This window comes from Aegilops tauschii, chromosome 7, assembly GCF_002575655.3.
Source record: "Aegilops tauschii subsp. strangulata cultivar AL8/78 chromosome 7, Aet v6.0, whole genome shotgun sequence".
NCBI classification, from domain to species: domain Eukaryota; kingdom Viridiplantae; phylum Streptophyta; class Magnoliopsida; order Poales; family Poaceae; genus Aegilops; species Aegilops tauschii.
Window position 1 is genome coordinate 480,032,783 of NC_053041.3, and position 19,925 is coordinate 480,052,707.

Here is a 19,925-nt window from a genome sequence, read left to right on the forward strand (position 1 = left end):
AGAGAAGCATAGGCTCCTTAGCAGTCGGAGCCGCCAGGACAGGCGGAGTGGTCAACACCTTCTTGAGCTGGAGAAAAGCTTTGTCCGCCTTGTCATTCCACTCGAAAAAAGTGGTCTTCTTCATGAGCTGGTACAGGGGAAGAGCCTTCTCGCCCAGCCGACTAATGAAACGGCTGATGGATGCCAAGCAGCCGGTGAATTTTTGCACATCCAGCAGTCGGGTGGGTACCTCCATCCTCTCGATGGCCTTCATCTTCACAGGGTTGCAATCTATGCCGCGCTCTGAGACCAGGAAACCAAGAAGCTAGCCGGCTGGTACTCCAAAGACGCATTTCTCCGGGTTGAGCTTGATTTGAAAGCGGCGCAAGTTTTCAAAGGTCTCCTTGAGGTCTTCTAACAGAGTGCCACGCTTCTCCGTCTTCACCACAATGTCATCCACATAGACAGGGGCGTTTTTGCTGAGTTGCTTGAGGAGACACTTCTACATGCAACGCTGAAATGTGGCATCAACATTCCTCAAGCCGAACGTCATGGTCAGGTAGCAGAAGGCTCCGAATGGTGTGATGAAGGCGGTCTTCAGCCTGTCGGTTGGGTTCAGCTTGATCTGGTGATACCCTGAGTATGCATCCAAAAAACTCAATAGCTCGCATCCGGCTGTGGAGTCTATCACTTGATCAATTCTTGGCAAAGCAAATGGATCTTTGGTGCAAGCTTTGTTGAGACTCATATAATCAATACACATGCGCCACTACTTATTCTTCTTCAGCACAAGGACTAGGTTGGCTAACCACTATGGGAAGAACACTTCCATAATGAAGTCGACTGCTAGAAGCCGGGCTATCTCTTCTCCAACGACTCTTCTCTTCTCTTCTGATAGGCAGCACAAGGGCTGCCTGACTGGCTTGGCATCAGGTCGGACATGTAGCTTGTGCTCGGCGAAATCCGGCGGAACACCCGGCATGTCCTTAGGAGACCATGCAAAGATGTCCTGATTCTCACAGAGGAAATCGACGAGCTCGCTTTCCTATTTGCTGTCAAGGTACAAGGGTATGCAAAGACCTATGACAGCGTGCCTCTCCGGGTGCTCCGGGTCCAAGGGTATCTTCTTTGTTTCTTTTGCCGGCTTGAACGAGCCCTCAGCTTCCGACTCCTTGGGGTTTGGCGACATTTCCGGTTGCTTGCCTGCCATTGCCACAACCCAGTCAAGGAGCCGCTTCTCTGCTACAATCACGAGGGACTCGGCTAGCCGGCTGCTGTCTGCTGCACAAGCGGACGACTTCTTGTAGTCCCCGACTATGGTTAGGTTTCCCTTGGTAATTGGCATCTTCATCTTGAGGTAAGCGTAGTGGGGGACCGCCATGATCTTGATAGGGGCTCTCAAGGTCCACCACCTCAAACCAGACTGGCCCTCAGCAGAAGTGATCTTTGTCTCCGAAGAGGACGTCTATCTGGATCTTTCCGATTGGTGTCGGTGGGAAACGACACCTATGGGATCACAAGAATCCCTAAGACGGTTGCCGGGCACAGGGTTGCAAGAAGAGCAGGATTAGTAATCAGCACAAGGATCGTTTACCCAGGTTCGGGCCGCAAGGATGCATAAAACCCTACTCCTGCTTTGGTGGGTGTATTGAGTGTTCTTGAGTCCTCGAACTAGCTACGGTGGCTGAGTAGTTCCCAAGAGCCGAATCCCTCTCCAGTACGCCATGGGCCTCCTTTTATAGTCGAAAGGGGCTGCCATAGTGGTACACAGAAGGTGGAAAGGCATACATTACTATGAGCCTATCGCTCGTATTACAGGACAAGACGCATTTAATGCGTTGCTTTGGTGTCCCCTAGCTTTATCGGGGACGGGGGCGAGGCCCATCCCGTCCGTCGCCGCTCCCCCTCGCTTCGACATGCGCCCTGGCCAGCGATGCATGCGGCGCCATGTAGGCAGGCAAGCAGCTGAGGTGGCGTGGCGGTAGGGTCTCCATGAAGATCTGCATGCCGTCACGCATGTGCTTGCTGATCTGGTCTGGGAGCTGCATGTTGCCACGCAGGTGCCAGCCCAGCTGGTTGGGCTGGCAGCTGCATGCGAACGGCGGAGGAAGCTTGGCTGGTGCGGCCCTGGCGGTGGCCCTGCTGGCGTTCTTGGCAAGGGTCTTGCTGGGTGGCCCGGCAAGGGTCTTGCCGCGATGCGCAGTCGTCCCCGGCAAGGATCTTGCCGGGGGTCTTGTGGCTTTCCTTGGCAAGGATCCTGCCGAGGGTCGCCGTCTTCTGGTCCTCATCTTGATCTCATATATCTATGGTCTTGACAAAGATCTGCATGCCACCACAGAGGTGCCTCCCGAGCCCTGGCCCAATCGTAGCTGGTTGGGTTGGAACCTGTGGCTCAAGGGCGGCTCACTTTGTTGGTGTTTGGGCGTGCTGCCCCGGCAAGGGTCTTGCCGGGGCTGCTGAGGCTTTCTCCGGCAAGGGTCTTGCCATGGGAAACTGCTCCGTCTCTCTGCTTCTTTATGTTCTTGGCCTTGGCGTTGCCTTGATCGTCCTGTGTTGGGCTTCGGCTTCTCTCCGGCTTACCTCCATTGTCCTGCTACGTGTGGCCGTGGCGCGTGGCTCTGACTGCCCGCGCACAAGTAAAGGGCTACAAAGGTGCGCCCCTACTTCTGTACACCGACAGGAGCCCCCGGGCCTGGGCCACACATAAGCACGACACGTTGTTGGGCCAGGCCCAGAACTGTGCGCGGGCAGGAGGGACGGATTTTTACCGCGGTAATTTTCCCGTCTGCTGCGCTTCCCCACGACCGGCGCTGAACGCGCGGCACGGGGGAGTGGCGCGTGACATGGGCGGCATGCGTGGGGCGGTTCCCGCACGCGTGCGTCACATCATGGTTAATGGGGAAAAGAGGCGGCCCGCGCCTTCCCCGTAAAAGGGAATAACTGCGGGCGCGGTCCTCATTTTACCCCCTTGTGCCTTCTCCAATCTCAGAGCCCCGGCCCCCTTCTCCTTCCACCCTAAGCTTCGTTCTTGCTCGCCGCCGCTGCGTCTCCGCCGCCTTCTGTCTCTCGCTCCCCCTAGCCGCCATGGCGCCCAAATCCACCAAGGGCAAGGGAGTCGCCAAGGATGCCGGAGCGGCGGAGCCGCCGGAGAGCGCGCTGGCGGTACAGAGGACGCAGCTCGCCTACTTCCCTTCGATGGTAGACGTGTTCGAGCTCCGGGAGGCCTTCAAACCCCTGTGGGGGGTGAAGATGGGGGAGAGAAGACGGGGCATCCAGCTACGCGCGTCATCGCCGCCAATTGCACCGAGGCCGCCCCAAACCTGTACCCTTTCTTTGTCGACTACTTCTCCTGCGGGCTCTGTCCTCCCTTCTCCGATTTCTTCAGCGATGTCATGCAGACCTACGGCTTCCACCTTTTGGATTTTACTCCAAACACAGTGGTGTGCATGGCTCTTTTCGCCCACCTCTGCGAGGGCTTCGCTGGGGTGCATCCCAACACAGTGCTCTTCCGCCACTATTTCTCCCCTCGGATCCAACCGGGGGCGCCATCTCTGGTTGCATCACCTGGATCCCATGGTCCAAGGGGGCGTACCCGGAGGGCGCCATGAAGGAGAGGTGGGAAGAATGGCGGGGCCGGTGGTGCTGGATCAAGGAGAAAGACCCGCCAGCATTCTGCGAGGTTCGCCGGGTGCCGCCGGTCCGCAGAAGCGATTGGAGCGACGTCGACGCCGATGACGAGAAGCTCACGATCGCCACCACCAGGATCCTTCGGCTCACCGAGGCCGGGCTCACCCTCGAGAAGATCGGGGCAGACTTCATCCGCCGCCGCATCGCTCCGATGCACGACAAGGGGCGGCCGGCCTGGCTCTTCACGAACGCCGCCGACATTATGAGGCTTCGCCCCGGCCTCGACCACAACTTCACGGTGATGGGGCACACTCACTTCTACCAGCGGCTCTTTCAGCTTGACATGGGCCATGACGATGAGGTCGAGTGGACTGGCAAGGCTGCGAGGGCCGCCGTGAAGGCCGGCAAGGTTGCCAAGGGGCCCTTATTCCGGTTGCCGGCAGGATTGGTCCCGGTGAGCTATAACTCGCGCCGGACCAACATCATCGCCATGATGCCGCTCTGCAACGCGCATGACCCCGGCCCGAGCTGGGTCGAGCCGGAGGACATCCAGGTGCAGTAGTTCTTTGACTCCTTGCACGAGGGGTACGTCACCGACGAGCCGCGGCTCATCCAGGACACCACCCAGGTGGAGCTGGACTACATCGCCGCCCGGGCGGCGAAGGCGAAGCTTGCCGAGGAGGCCAGAAGCGCCGGCGGCGTGGAGGACAAGGCCGCGGTGGAAGCGGAGGAGAAGGAGCTTGCCCAGCGGGCGGAGGCCGCTGGGGAGGCCAGCAGTGCCGGCGCCGGGGCTCCTGTCGTCGAAGACGTTGTCGGCGAGTCATCGGGGGAGGAGGCCGATGAGGAGGAGGTCGTTGCTGTCGACCCTCCGGCCACGGGAAGCGGGCGAGTCCTGCGGCGGGCCATTTCTAGCGAGCTGGTCCGGCCTGGCAAGGCTGTCCCGTCACAGCGGGCCCAGGAAGGGTCCGCACGCCATACCCGGGGCGCGGCGGTGAGGAAGCTGGCGAAGGCCGTAGTGGCGAAGAAGAAGGCACCTACCTCCTCTTCGACCAGGCGTAGCTTGACTCCACCTTCTTCACCCCTCCGGAAAACGTCGGCACAGAGGTCGACTTCGACTACGGGTCCCTCAGCCCAAGGAGGAAGAGGAAGGCAACAGAGGAGGAGATGAATGTCGAGTAAGCAACTTGCTTCTTTTCGCCACCTCTGTTTTCTCAGTCCGTGGTGCATGTCTTGACTTGTTTTCATCCTAGGAGGGACGCGGAGACGCTGGCCCAGAGGGTAAAGAGGGCCAAGGCCTCGGCGGGCGGCCGGCCCCCGGCTGGTGCTTCAAGGGTGCCACTGGTGGTGTTGAGCAGCCCGGACAGCAGCCCCCGGCACAGCCCCCAGCGTAAGTTCACCGCTCACCCCTCGTCGACATGTGTCAGGGGTATGATACTTTGGCTCTGTCCTTGCCGCGTATCCAGGAGGAGATCAGCAGCAGGAGTTGCCACAGAGGGCCACTCTCAACACGCCGCCCCCATCAACCACACCGCCCCGAGGGGCGTCCCCGGCAAGGGCGCCAAGCATCGAGCCCACGCACATGGAGGAGTAGGATGAGAACTTGGGCGCTGGTGGCTTCGCCTCGGCGCCAGATGTTGGCGGGGAGGGGACTTCTGCTTCCCAGCCTGGCAATGGTAAGTCTCCGGCCTTCCGTCCCTGCTCTTTCTCTTCTTTTTGAATCTTTGATCTTGGCTCTACCTCACCCTCTTCTTGATATCCAGATCCTCTCTCGGCCGACCGGGAGGATCTGGACACCGTCATCGAGGACGTGGCCAAGGACACCGCGGCGGCGGCCGAGAAGATCGCCGCCAAGGAAAACGCCAGTGGTGATGCGGAGGACGCCGCCAAAGGGCCTGCCGGGGAGCCCAACAAGGCTACTGCCGAGGAGGCCGGCAAGGGGCCCGCCGGAGAGACCGACAAGGCCACCGCCGAGGAGGAGGTGGTCGATGACCAGCCTTCCTCCTCTGCTGCCTCTAGCTCCGGCAAGTATCTGAGGGTGGGCGACGATCTGTTCGTCCACCTTCTAGGCGTGTCGAGCACCAGAACGCCAGTCGAGGGGGAGGTGTTCGACGACGAAGTGCTTGCCGCCACCGGGCTCGAGGTCGTCGACGAGCCGAGCACTGGTGGCGATGGCTCCCAGGAGGAGCGGCTCCTCCAGGCCATGGGCGCCAGCTTCCGGAAGCTCCAGGCGCTCCACCGCGCCTGCCTGGACAAGGCCAAGTCCAGGATGGCCGTGGCGTAGAAGGCGGAGGCGGACCTCAAGGTGCGCGTCGCCGAGACGCAGACTTGGTTCTGCCAAGCCTGTGAAGAGCTGAAGACCGCCCAGGGCGAGTTGGCCAAATGCGAGGTGGAGCTCACCATGAAGCGGGCTGACATCGAGAAGGCCCAAGAGATGGTGGAGAACTTGGCCGCCGTCGCCGAGGCCGCCCAGGCCCAGCACGAGGCCGTGCTGAACTCCCAGGAGGAGGATCTCGCCAAGCGCGAGGCGGACATCGATGCTAAACTCCACGCCAAGGCCGAGGAGGTGGAGAAACTTGTCTTGCAGCGGACCCAAGAGCTGGAGCAGAGCCACAGGGAGGCGCTCGATGCCCAGGCTTTGGTTCACGCCGGCAAGGTGAAGGAGCTGGAGGTGGAGCGGGGCAGGCTGAAGGAGCAGGCCCTGAAGCTGTCCCAGGAGAAGGACACGCTCAATGGCGCCCTTATGGAGGCGCAGGGCGTGGCCATCAGCAGAGCCGGGGAGCTCTCCGAGGCCAACAACTCCATCAAAGACCTCAAGCTGAAGCTGGAGGGCCTCGAGGAGATGCTCTCAGAGGCCAAGGCTCGGGAGGAAACCCTGGCCATGGATCTGGAGGCCGAGAAGCTGCAGCGGAGGAACAAAGCCGCCAGCCACAAGGATTTCATGGAGGGCGAGAATCGCTGGATCAGCCGCCTCAAGGACGTCGCCGGCAGGATCACCATGCAGCTAGCCGCCATGGGGATCCCAAATCTGAGGTACCCCCAGAGCGCGGCAGGACCACCAACGCCAAGTTGACCCTGTTCTTCGAGGGTGTTCTCGAGGCCCTGGAGGAGTTCCACTCCAACAGGGCGGCTTCAATGGCCGACGAGAATCGGAGGCTCTGCCGGGGTGCCAGAACCAAGGTCCTCACCAAGGTGGCGCACTGGAACCCTACCCTTGACTTTGATGCCGCGCTGGACAGCTTGCCGGAGGGTACTGACCTCGCGCCGCTCAGGGAGCGTATCAAGCCCACCATCAGCCTCATCGACGGAATTCAAAGGGTGGAGGGCCAGCGCCGGGACTAGGCACCACATTTCTTATCGCCACGGCAGGTTCATGACCAAGACAATTTCTATCTTTAGTTAGAACCGCAGAAACAATTTGATGTAATATAACTTTGCAGTACTTTGATATTATGCATGTTATTTTCCTGTTCGACCTCTCTCTGTATGTCCACCCTACGTTTATCGGGTAGGCTTGCCGGCGCGTAAACCCAGGGCGGCGTCTTGAGGCCGGATCCCCATTGGCCTGCCGGGTGTGCTTGCTGCCGGGCAAACCTCCTCACCGCCCCTAACGCGGCCGCTCGAACTGTCGAGCTTGACTCGAGTAAGAATCGAGAGTGTTGCCAGGTGCGGAAGGCTACCCCGCCACTCTCGACGCGGCCGCTTGAGCTGTTGAGCAGACTCGAAACAGAACAAGGACGTTGCCAATCGCGGGAGGGCCCCTTTGCGTGCAGGTTTCCCATACATAGGCAGGATCTCCGAGGATGATAACCTTATATACAAAAGGAAATAGCTCAAGGCTCTGAATGACTTAGCTTTCCTGCTTGGTTGCCGCGCTGGCGTCCTTCGCGCTCGCAGGCGGCACCGTTTTCTCCCGGCCATCTTCTTCTTTTAGTAGCCAGGCCATAATGGGCCGGCCCAGCTAAAGGCCCACAAGATTTTGCAGACCATAATGGGCCGGCCCAGCTAAAGGCCCAACATTCTCAGTTAAGGCCCGTACAGCTAGTGTCAAATCGGCCCGTCAACGGCCTGTCCTAAACTTGTCATCATCGCGGCCCATGGTCACTTCTGGCCCGTTAACAGTCCGCTAAGTATATGGGCCGAATTACGGCCCAGTGTATTTTCGGCCTGTTAAAGGTCCTGCTTCATTTGGGCCCATTTATAGGCCATTGAAACTTTCGGCCCATAAACGACCGTGAAGGATTTGGGTCATATTCGGCCATGTCTGACATTCGGCCTGTTAGAGGCCCACTATAGATTTGGGCCACTTTCAGCCTGTTGTGATTTTCGGCCTGTTAACGTCGACAAAATCCATGGGCCATATGTGGCCCAACGTCACATCGGGCCCATTAACGGCCCATATAAAAAGGACGATAATCTAGCCCGACCGAACTTCCGGCCTGCTAAAGGCCCGTGTATTAGGTCGCCGCATTTACGGCCCGTCTGAATTTTGGCCTGTGAAAGATCCGCATCGTAAATGGGCCACCATTTCGGCCTGCTAAGACCAGTGGGTTATTTGGCACAATCAGGGCACAATCTCACTTTCGGTCTTTTAAAGGCCCATGTTTTTTATGGGCTCGAAATATTTACACCTGTAAACGGCCTATTGTTACTGAGGGCCCAAATTATGTTTAGGCCTATTAAAGGCCCACTATGGGCACAGGCCTACCAGAAAAATATGAAATCTTATGCTGATTTAGGCCCAGATATTTTTAGTGGGCTACATGCCAATTTCAGCCCATAATCGTTTTTAGCCCAATTGGAATGGGCCCGATGAATGTTGGCATGTTGGGCTCCTACGAAGCTTTCGGCCGAATACATTACTAAGATAAACCTACACTATACAAAAATAGCGTCGTAATTATTGCAACCTCTGGCAGCATCATAAATGATGTATCACAACAAAATAAATTCCAACCATACAACAAAAGGCCTGTTGGCATAAAGTTTACAGCCCTTGCAGATAAAAGCACCATCAGATGTATAGAAGCACAGATCATTTGACCTGAGTGCTAATGTTTCAGGCTGTAGAATCTGATGGAGCAGCACGATCTTCACCTTTTTTCCGCCATTGCTCTTGAACAACGAAGCGAATGTCTGATAGTCTGGTTTCAAAACCATTCATATCTTGACGACATTTGTCAACCACTATTCTTGTTTCCAAAACGACGTCCATTAGGGATTGGACTTGTGTCTGGAGCACAGATGTATCACTCTGTCTAGCAGGAAGATTTTGTTCAGTAGGCGATTTGGACGAGGTTACCTTGACAACCAACCCAGAATTACGCAAGAAGGTGCTTTTTGCACTGTTAGTGGAGAGATACTGACGCACTGCAGCAAGAGGTGACATTGTGCCTATGGTAGCCTCGTCACCTTCAGGTGGTTGTGGTTGTTCAATCATTTTTTCCATAGCTTCCTGAAAGTTTGAACTTGTAGATTAGTGTACCAGATAAGTTACTAATGAGACAAAAACAAACAAAGTAGGTTACACGTTTATACATAACTTATTTTGGTGAACTACTGTAATACATTAGCATGTATTGTAGTGCCAACTACATAATAAAATCACATTCGGAACATATGTCCATGTAGCGTGCCTACTGTATTGTCTATTTCCTCACATTCGTTGACATCTAAGGATAAACAGACATGGCTTAAAGTAGGATGAACATAGTATGACATGATTCATATCATGGGCAAACAGATATAAAACAAACATGCTATCTTATCATTGTGTGCGCACGTGAACATAACAACTAGAATACAGGTCAAGACCAAAAGAATATCCTTCATCTCTTTTAAACCATGTAAGGTGAAATGATACGTTAAGACAACTGTGTATAAAAGTGAACAGAGTAACTGACATTGGCTGCAAACCAAGTAGTTAAATGAACACATCATAGTACCAATCAGTTCAAATGCAGGAGGAGTAAGGACTTACAACAACGGCTTGAACTGGTGTGCTCATGCCCTTCATCTTGCTGGTGTGGCAATCCTTGAAGATTTGCACTACATTCAGTTCAGGTTCTTTTTAGTCCGCACATGCTTTCCTCTGTATTTGGAACAAGTCAATATATATACGATAATATGGCACATAAAAAAGAAGGAAGTAGCAGCTATTTACAAGAGCCTCGCACTGTGCAATATAGCTACGAGATCCTGTTGTCTGTTGGAATTTCACTTTAGAACGGTTGGTCTTGTTCTTCAAACTGTTAGCCTAGAAGAAGATACACTTGTAAGGAACATACATAAATACAAGTTCAACATGTGGTCTGATTAAATACATATAGCCTACCTGATACTTTGGATCATACCAGTGTTTAACGAGGGCTGTCCAGTCTTCATCTGTAATATATTCCACTGGAGATGTTTGGGCGATTTCACTGTTAGCCTTGCCTTCAAAGTGAGATTTTCTAAGGTGGTACCGATACTGTCATAGAGCAGACTGAAAAACATGAATGCATGCTTGTTTAGTTGCATCATCTTTCGGATCCAACTTGAACCTCATCTGTTGAAAAAAGAATGTGAGTCTTATTAGGAGGAAGCTAGAAAGTATGGGACAAAGCAAGACAATATTAATAATTGCGATGAATAAGATTACTTACGGATAAATGGTCAAGGAAGGTGTTAAACTGTGTATTGTCTTTCTCATTCCTGTACTGGATCCACGTTGGGAGGAAATGTGCATGACACCTAACGGCAACGGCCTCCTCTGATACTAACTTGGCTGACTCTGTAGCATCACGTGGCCTTTTTAAACCTACCTCAAAATTGATCTCCATTCTTCCTCCTTTAGATTTTGTTAATCTGTCAAGCATTATCCCTGATATCTGTTTCCGCTTGCGTCGTGGTGCTAGTTCAACAACGAATATGGAAAGTGTTAGGGTACATCAAACTGTGAGAGTACATATAAAGGAGCATGCAACTACAACTTGACTCGGTCAGGTACCGTCTTGTTGTTGATGCTCATGAGGTTCATCTGATCTTGCCAAGTCCTGTTGTGTCAGCAGGGCTTCGGAAGTAGTGTTAGGTGTGAAGGCAGCTTGGGAACTGGCCAGTTCCGGAGCAAACGAACGAGTAACTCGTTGAGATGCTGCTACAGTTGAAGCAGATGCTGCAGCTGGTGGAGTAGGTGATACTGTGTTTGTAGATTTAGCCGGTGGACTTGGACCTTCTACTGCACTATAAGTACCAGCAGAATCTGGACGTCAGGTCCTTTTCCGTTTCACCCGACGAGTAACACCACTCCCTACTATATTATTTTCCTTGCCCTTTTTTGACTTTGCCATGTCAAGCCGTACCCACAACACAAAAGAATAAAATCGCTCTTCAGAACTCATTGGTGCATAATACAGAAAAGCAATACTTTGATGTAAGACAACCGTATGTGGATGGAATATGTATGAAAAAGAGGACTGCATGACATATTCACAGCTACGATGTGTAAACTAAGCAGAAGGATTTTCAAGAAAATAGAAGTAATGCAAGCTAGACAGCATATGAAAGATGCAACCAATATTACTCTGCCAAGTTGAAAGTGTCTTGTCATAAGTGGCAATTCAAAAAATTAGAAGCAGTACAACGTAGAAATCAATGCAAGATGCAACCACTATCAAACTACCATGTTAAAAGTGTCCAATCATGAGTGACTGATGTGGATACACAACAGCAGTACTTTGATGTAAGAACATGGTATGATAGATAGATGTAGTGTATTCTAGACATAGAACGCCATGTCATATGCACATGTATAACGTATGAACTCAGCAGGTGCAATTTAATCAAAATAGAAGAAATACAGGCTAGAAAACATATGCAACATGAAAACAATTATCACACTGTCAACTTAGAGCAAGCACCTGCGATGGTGGAGAACGGGAGATGAACTCATCAGGTAGACTTAGGACTTCAACTTCATTAGCAGTAGCAGTGGCAAATCTAGAGAGTCTCTGTTTGCGTTGGTGCGGAGGACCACCAACATCCCCTAACTTACTCTTTTCCTTCCTATTTTCTGATATTGCCTTATGAAGTCAGAACCACAAGAAGATGAATAAAATTAGCTCTGCATAACTGGTTGATGCATGATACAGACGAACACTACTTTGATGTAAGGCAAGCGTAGGATAGGAGGATGGAATATATACAAAAAAAGACAGCATTTCATATTCACACGTACGATAGGAGGATGGAATATGTATGAAAAAACAGTAAGCGGAAGGCATTTCAACAAAATTAGAAGAAATGAAAGCTAGCCACCATATGAACATGCAACCAATATCACTCTATCAGGTAAAAAGTGTCTCGTCGCAAGTGCCATTTCAAGAAATTAGAAGCAATACAAGCTAGAAGACAATGCAAGATGCAACCTACATCACAGTCCCAAGTTAAATGTGTCTTATGGGTAAGTGATTGTTGCAGGTATAAGTTGTGAGCTACACAGATGCAATTCAACATAATCAGAAGCAATACAAACTAGACATCATACAGAAAACGCAACCACATATAACAGCTCCAAGTTAGAGCAAGCACCTGTGATGGTGGAGTAGGGGAGATGTGCTCATCATGTACACGTATGTTCTAGAAACAGGAACACATGTCATATTCACAAGCATTATGTGTAAAGTAAGCAAATGCAATTCAACAAATTTAGAAGCAATACAAGCTACACATCATACGCAACATGCAACCACATATAATAGTTCCAAGTTAGAGCAAGCACCTGTGATGGTGGAGTAGGGGAGACGTGCTCATCATGTACACGTATGTTCTAGAAACAGGAACACGTGTCATATTCACAGGCATTATGTGTAAAGTAAGCAGATGCAATTCAACAAAGTTAGAAGCAATACAAGCTAGACATCATACGCAACATGCAACCACATATAATAGTGCCAAGTTAGAGCAAGCACCTGTGATGGTGGAGTAGGGGAGATGTGCTCATCATCTACACAGCTACGTTAACTGTCTAGCCTTGCGGTGTCTTGCGAATCTTGTTGGGAGGATGGCAGAGTAGAATCTGTAGAGAACCTCCGTTTCAGTTGCTCGGAAGGACCACCATCATCCAATGCCTTGCCGATTTCCCTCAACTTTATTGATTTTGCATTGTGAGGTCAAACCAAGAAGAAAAAGGAATATAATTCGCTCTTCAGAACTCATTCATGCATGATACTGACGAACACTACTTTGATGAAAGGCAAAGTCATGATACGAGGATGGAATATGTACGAAAAAATGGACGGCTTGACATATTCACACCTATGATGTGGTAACTAAGCAGAAGGCACTTCAACAAATTAGAACACTGCAAACTAGACACCATATGAAAGGTGCAATCAATATCACTCTGCCAAGTTAAAACTGTCTCGTCATAGGTGGCGTTCATCAAACTAGAAGCAATACATGCTAGAAATCATATTCAAGACGCAAACCAATATCACACTCCCAACTTAAAGGTGTTCCATCATAAGTAACTGATGCAGGATACACAAGAAGAGTAGTTTCATGTAAGAACATGGTATGATAGACAGATATAGTATGTACCAAAAACAGGAAAGCGTGTCATATTCACACGTATCATGTGTAAGCTAAGCAGATGCAGTTCACACTAATTAGGAGCAATACAAGCTAGACACCATATGCAACATGTAACCAGATATCACACTGCCACGTTAGAGCAAGCACCTTGGATGGTGGAGTAGGGGAGCGGAGACTTGGACCTTGTAATGCACTGTCAGTACAAGGAGAATCGGTACGAATGCTCCATTTACGTTGCTGTAGAGGACCACCATCATCGCCTTCCTTACTCTTTTCCTTCCTCTTTCTTGATTTTGTCTTGTCAAGTGAAACCCACAAGAAAAAGGAATAAAATTTGCTCTTCAGAACTCATTGATGCATGATACTGACGAACACTACTTTCATGTAAGGCAGCCGCATGATAGGAGGATGGAATATCTATGAAAAACAGGACGGCGTGACATATTGACATGTATGATGTATAAAGTGTAAACTAAGCACAGGTGCTTGAACTTGTTAGAATCAATGCAAGCTAGAAACCATATGAAAGATAAAACCAATATCACTCTGCCAAACTAAAAGGGTGCCCTAACAAATGTATTTGACCAAATTAGAAGCAATACATGGCAACAGGCTAGAAATAATATGCAATGAATAAAGGTGACTCATCGTAAGTGATTGATGCAGGATACAGAAGAGAGGTAGTTTCATGTGAGAACAAGGTTAACACATAGATGTAGTGTGTACCAAAAATAGGAAGGCATGTCATATTCACAGGTATAATGTGTAAACTAAGCAGATGCAAGTTACCCTAATTAGAAGCATTACAACCTAGACACCGTATGCAACATGCAACCACATATCACATTGTGAAGTTAGAGCAAGCACCTGTGATGGTGGTGTGGGGGAATTGCGGTCATCAACTAGAGAGCTACGTTGACTATCTTCATTTAGCCTTGTTGTTTCTTGAGAATCATGTGTGGAGGATGACACTACACTCTTTAAAAGAGTATGGCGTCTCACAGTAACCCACTCGGGTGACTGTCTCATCAGAAGTGATTGACGAGGGATACAAAAGAGCATTAGTTTGATGTACAAACATGGTTAATAGACATATGTAGTATGTATCAAAAACAGGAAGGCATGTCATTATCAAAGGTATAATGTGTAAAGTAAGCAGATGCAATTTAACCAAATTGGAAGCAATACAAGCTAGACACCATATGCAACATGCAACCACATTTGACAGCGCGAAGTTAAAGCAAGCACCTGGGATGGTTGTGTGTGGCAATTGAGATCATCAACTGCAGAGCTACGTTTAATGTCTCCAACTGCTGACACTGCATCCTTTAGAGCGCTGAAAAGCTTAGTGCTTATCTTCGAATTACACTAGAGCGACTTCTATCTTTTCTTTTCAGCATTCATCAACACTACGTCAGAGTTTGAAATACCCATGCATAAAAAAACAATAGTGTGAGTATGGGTGAAGTGTGTGCACAATTAGTACAGTGTAAAGGTAGCAGATAGCAGGTCGGTGAGAAATAAATGACGGGAGACATATGATAGCTCTACAACATGCATGGCACACTAAATTACTACATAATTATATGAAAATAACATTCGACTGGAAACAAATAGGCCAGTCCATTTTTTCTGCACCGTCCGATGTACAAAGAATGGGCAGATCGCCTTCATCTACCTCCAGCCAGTCAGTGTTGACGATCTTCCTCGAAACGGCAGCGACCACCGGCCCAGTCCCCTGCCTACGCCCTCCCCTCGACCTCACCGCACCGCCATGCTTGGCACCGCCCCCGGCCATCCATTCAAGCCCCGCCGACCTCCAGATCGGGCGCAAGCAGCTCCTGCTCCCCACACCCCTATGATAGACACTGATGCGCCGGTTCCCCAGCGAACATGCAGACTAGGTCCTCCGTGCGCCTAAGCGGGTGCTGCTTCTTTTAATTGTGGTTTGACTGACCCTGAATTCAAATCCAGGCGGGCTACTGACCTCTAGCAAAGGTGAAATAGTAAAGGGAGGAAACCTTGTGCATTTAGTATCACGAAGAAGATGCAGTAAGAAGTGCTCAACTAGTTTCTTTCGTGGGATGAATACGGTGTGAGCAGAGACATAAGGTTTGCACGAATAAGGGAAGAGGAGTACCTCTTTCTGCTGGTAGTGATGTGTCCTCCTTCTGTTTTTCCAACGATCTTCTTGCGGTTCGCTTGAAACGAGAAGTTGTGGAGGACGATGCAGCCTTGGACGAACCCATGGCCAAGTTGTTGAGTGTGGTGCGGTGGCCGTCTGTCGGTAGCGGAGAAGCAGATCCGAGGCGGCGAACAACGGCGTAGCGGGAACAACTCTGGTGCGGTGGACGGTTGCGATAGTGGAGCGGCAGCAGTGAGGCGCAGAACGACGTGGTCGGAGTAGTTCTGGTACGGCACATGTCGGCGTCGGCGTCGTGGAGGCAGCTCTACCATGGCTTCAGCTGCTAAGTCCTTCAGGGCATTGGGGTTGCGGTTGCGTTGGATGACGACGTCGGGGTACCAGCTCCGGCGTGATGGAGGAGGGCGGTGGTGGATTGGGCACTATGGGGTGGAGGACGGAGGAGGCTGGGGTTTCGCGGCTGGTGGAGAGGGCGTTTTGGCGCCCATGGAGTATGAATGGGGAAACAGAGGGAGGCGGGGAACTAAGGGGAACAATGTTTCGGTTTGGGACGCGCTTGTTTGAAATTTGGGGAAAGTTACAAACTTTGCCCCCATCTTAAATTTCGGACATATTGCGGGTTGGGGGTAGGACAGTAATCTCAGGTGTCCCAAATGCGGGCGGGATAGATTTCGGCCGAGCGCATGGGTGTTTAGGCACCCACGACGTATGAATGCCTCTCGAAGGCGATTGAGACTGGCGTCTTGGTGAAGTTACAAACCTACCCCGGTTTAGACCTTTGGACATCGGGCCGATAGGATACATGGGCCAGAGTCAGGACAATAATTTCCTACCACCAAACATTAGTCTTGCGCGGTTTCGGGTGACCAGAGGCCTATTTGGCGCTTCGTTCAATATTTGGGAGCAGAAGCATTAACGTTTTCGGTTCTCTTGAATTGAACATTCAGGATTTGTCAAACTTCACAAATCTTTACTCTTGAAAATCCTAAAGCTACAATTATTTTGGAATGGAGGTGGTACATTTGAATATACATTGTACATGAGTATATATTAAAAAATATGCAACTTACCTCAGTTCATGCATGGTTCCAGATATAATCTCCTTGGTTGCAAAAAAAAAGTTAGACATGCGTATGAATATATATAGCATGTTCAAACGCACAACAAATATGGATGCCCCCTTTTACATCTGATTTAGAAATGCCATTATCTCGGGTTCAAATAGATGAATGCACTTCCAATGAATTCGAATCTTCGAAACCCTCTTTATGTTGAATTCGACATGTATTCTATTTCGTAGCTAGCAATTTCGAATGTATCCATGCAAGTGACAAATGTATAAAGTGCTTCACACTAACAACATGTAGTGCACTAATTAATGTTTATATATGAATTGCAAAAGCATCCATTGCCTGTATTTCAAACCGCTCTCACTCTATGGACCGATAATATGAAATAAACACATGCACATGCTAGAATTCAATAGAGTATGGCTGTCTGATAGACTGATTTTCGTCCATACGCAATTTGCAAAATTCATGATCTCATCAAAAAATAATAATGCCATTTATATTTTAATTTAATTCGTAGAACCGCCTTTTACACGTAGATGCACTATGCCTCGGCCCGTTCTCACAAACGCGCTATATATCTCTCTATCTACCGCATAAGTTCACACACTTTATATGCATCGGCATTTCTCTTTCACACATGCTCACAATCTCTCGCGGGGTGTCGGGGAGTCTCACGCACACGCTCTCTCTGTATCTCTCTCTCTCTTTCTGACTACTATGTACCACTCTTTTCACTAATCTCAGTTGGAAAACATTATTTCTCTCACATGCATATATACACACGCACGGTCTCTACTAGCCCTCTATACGCACATATATATATGTGCCTACGTGTCTCCCGCACGCACATTATCTTAAGGCCTCTCTCGCACACATTGCCCCCCAGACAGACCTCTCTCTTAGTAGTTGGCAGATATGATTCCATCATATCATTCGGTAGGATATCCCTGACTGTTAGGCTGGATGGTAATACGAGGCAAAGTTTTACCCGAGTTCGGACCCTTGCAGTTGAGGAAAAAGCCTACTCCTGGTACTGTATATTAGTGATAGGGGTGTGTATAAAGTACACATGAATATCAGGCATTGTGGGTTTGTGTATACTATCGACGAACTAGCCCCCAAGCTTCTATAACATACTAGGGGCCTAGGGTTACAAATCATATATAGTCGGCTTATCACCAGTGGGGATAGAGTCCTCCGTGACTCTGGTAGCTAGCTTCGTGTTGTACGCCGAGTCCTCCACATGGGTCTTCGTATAACGCATCTCGGTCCAACCTATGTGGCATAGGATGGAACCGACCCACGAGTCCTCATGTTGACCCACCACAGCACACACGCAATCGGCCACTTAGAAAATAAGCATATACAATATTACAATGTTATACATGAAAGTTAATTGCATGGTGCATCCAAAAATATTTGTTCTGCATTGTGAATGTTTATATATTCTCCTAAAATATTAGTCACGGGAAAGAGAAACGAAGGGCATATCTCTCCTTGTCTCCACCGGACATCCCCTCTTTCTACACCACTTTCACGTACGCACACAAACTATCTCTCGGCCCTCTAAAAGTATGCGTGCCCACAACACATTCACCCATGACAGTCACTGTATTTCAAGCTAAAGCACTATACGGTCACTAGAGTTCAAAATATGCTCATTACGGTCACCGTATACATTCTCGTGGTGATCATACGGTATCAAGCTCACGATACGTCTCCGTATTTTCTTGATGACACCGACGGACTTTGCATTTGATGCGTGCTCCGTATTTTGGTGACGACACTTATGGTCATTGTATTTGAAGCGAAAGCATGATATGGTCACTGGACTTTGGAATAAGCTCATCACGGTCACCACATACATTATGTCGTGCTAACCAACATATGGTTGGATGGTTGGAGGACAGTGATTTCTCGAGCCCACCAGGGTTAAAGTCCCGGTGCTCGCATTTATCCTGGGTTAATTTCAGTATTTCCCAGCGATGTGCGCTCAGTGGGAGGAGACATTCCACTCGACTACGAGGCACCTATGGTGACTTCGTAAAATCTCAAGATCATATGCTGGCTCACTCTCTCGAAGGTGCTCATAGGGGTAGGGTGTGCGTGTGTGCACTTATAGAGGTGAGTGCTTGCGCGTATATATGAGCCCTTGCATCTGTACCGTGTTAAAAAAAATACATGTCATGATTATACGGTCACTAGCTCACCCGTACAACTCCGTATTTTGTTGATGACACAATAGATTGACCAGTCAAACGTTCCACGTGGCGCAACTAGTGTTGCACCATCGGGGCACGTAACCGTGGGGCCCACCTGTCAGCCCGTATATGAAAGAAAGAAAAGGTAGTTTGAGTCTGTACTGTGTTAATAAAATACATTTTACGGTGATCATACGGTCACTGGCTCACCATACAGCTCTGTAATTTGTTGATGACACGATCAATTGACCAGTCAAACGGTCCACATTCAGCAGCGCACATTACCATAGGGCCCACCCGCCAGCGCGTATATGAAGGACAGAAATGGTAATAAATTAGTGGTCGGTGGGTACTCGAAGTCGTGAGACCTCTGGTTGGCAGTTGCCGGCGGTGGGGGGCGCGTTGATTGGGCGGTGGGGTGGGGATCGTCGGTGAAAAAGCTTGGCACAGGGGGGGCTAGAGGGATGGCCGGTGCGGCAGCGTACTGGCGGTGGGGAGTGGTTTCGGGGCGGGTGGGGCAGCGTCGCGGCGCGGGCTGGCCGCGGGCGGCGGGGGCCGGCGGTTCGGCCGGTGGTGGCTTGCGGCTCAGGGGGCTGGAGTTTGATGATAAACTGCAGGCCCTTGATTTCGTATCCAACGGCTGGAAAATCTAATGACCAGAGATGAAAAAGTCAGTCGACTGACGTGTAGCCTCACCCCGCACGTACACATGCACACACGCAAGACACGCATGCATGCAGGCGTGCAACACTGACACGTACACATAACAAACACACGCACACATGCAGGCGTGCAACACTGACACGTACACATGCACTCACGAACACACGCACGTACGAACACATGCATGCAACACTGAAACGTACCCTTGCCGCATTCCTACGTACATATGTCCTACGTCAGAGTCGAGGGCGCCACTTGCTGCATGCCCGACTGAACACGCCTCCTTGCCTCATTCAAACGCCTCCATGAAACCCGCCCGTGTGGAAGCCGAGAAACCCGCTCTGGACACACATCCGTTCATGACCGGGCCGGCATTAAACGCAACGCCGGCCGAGCTCCTCCCGTCCGCCATCTATTTAATCTCCTATTTAAACGGGGCCAAACGCCGGCCAAGAATCGCACACCTCCGCGGCTCCCCTATCTCCTCCTTCACCATTTTGTCCACTCTTACAATGGCATATGAAGAGTAGTTATTCCGCATAAGCCATTTGTCTAGGTTTGTATCTATCACACACACCCACGTAGGTGGGGGACATGCACGAAGAGAAGAGGTGCACGCACGGCGCACGTACTCCCATCTCTTTCCCAACCACACCCGCGCGGGTAGAC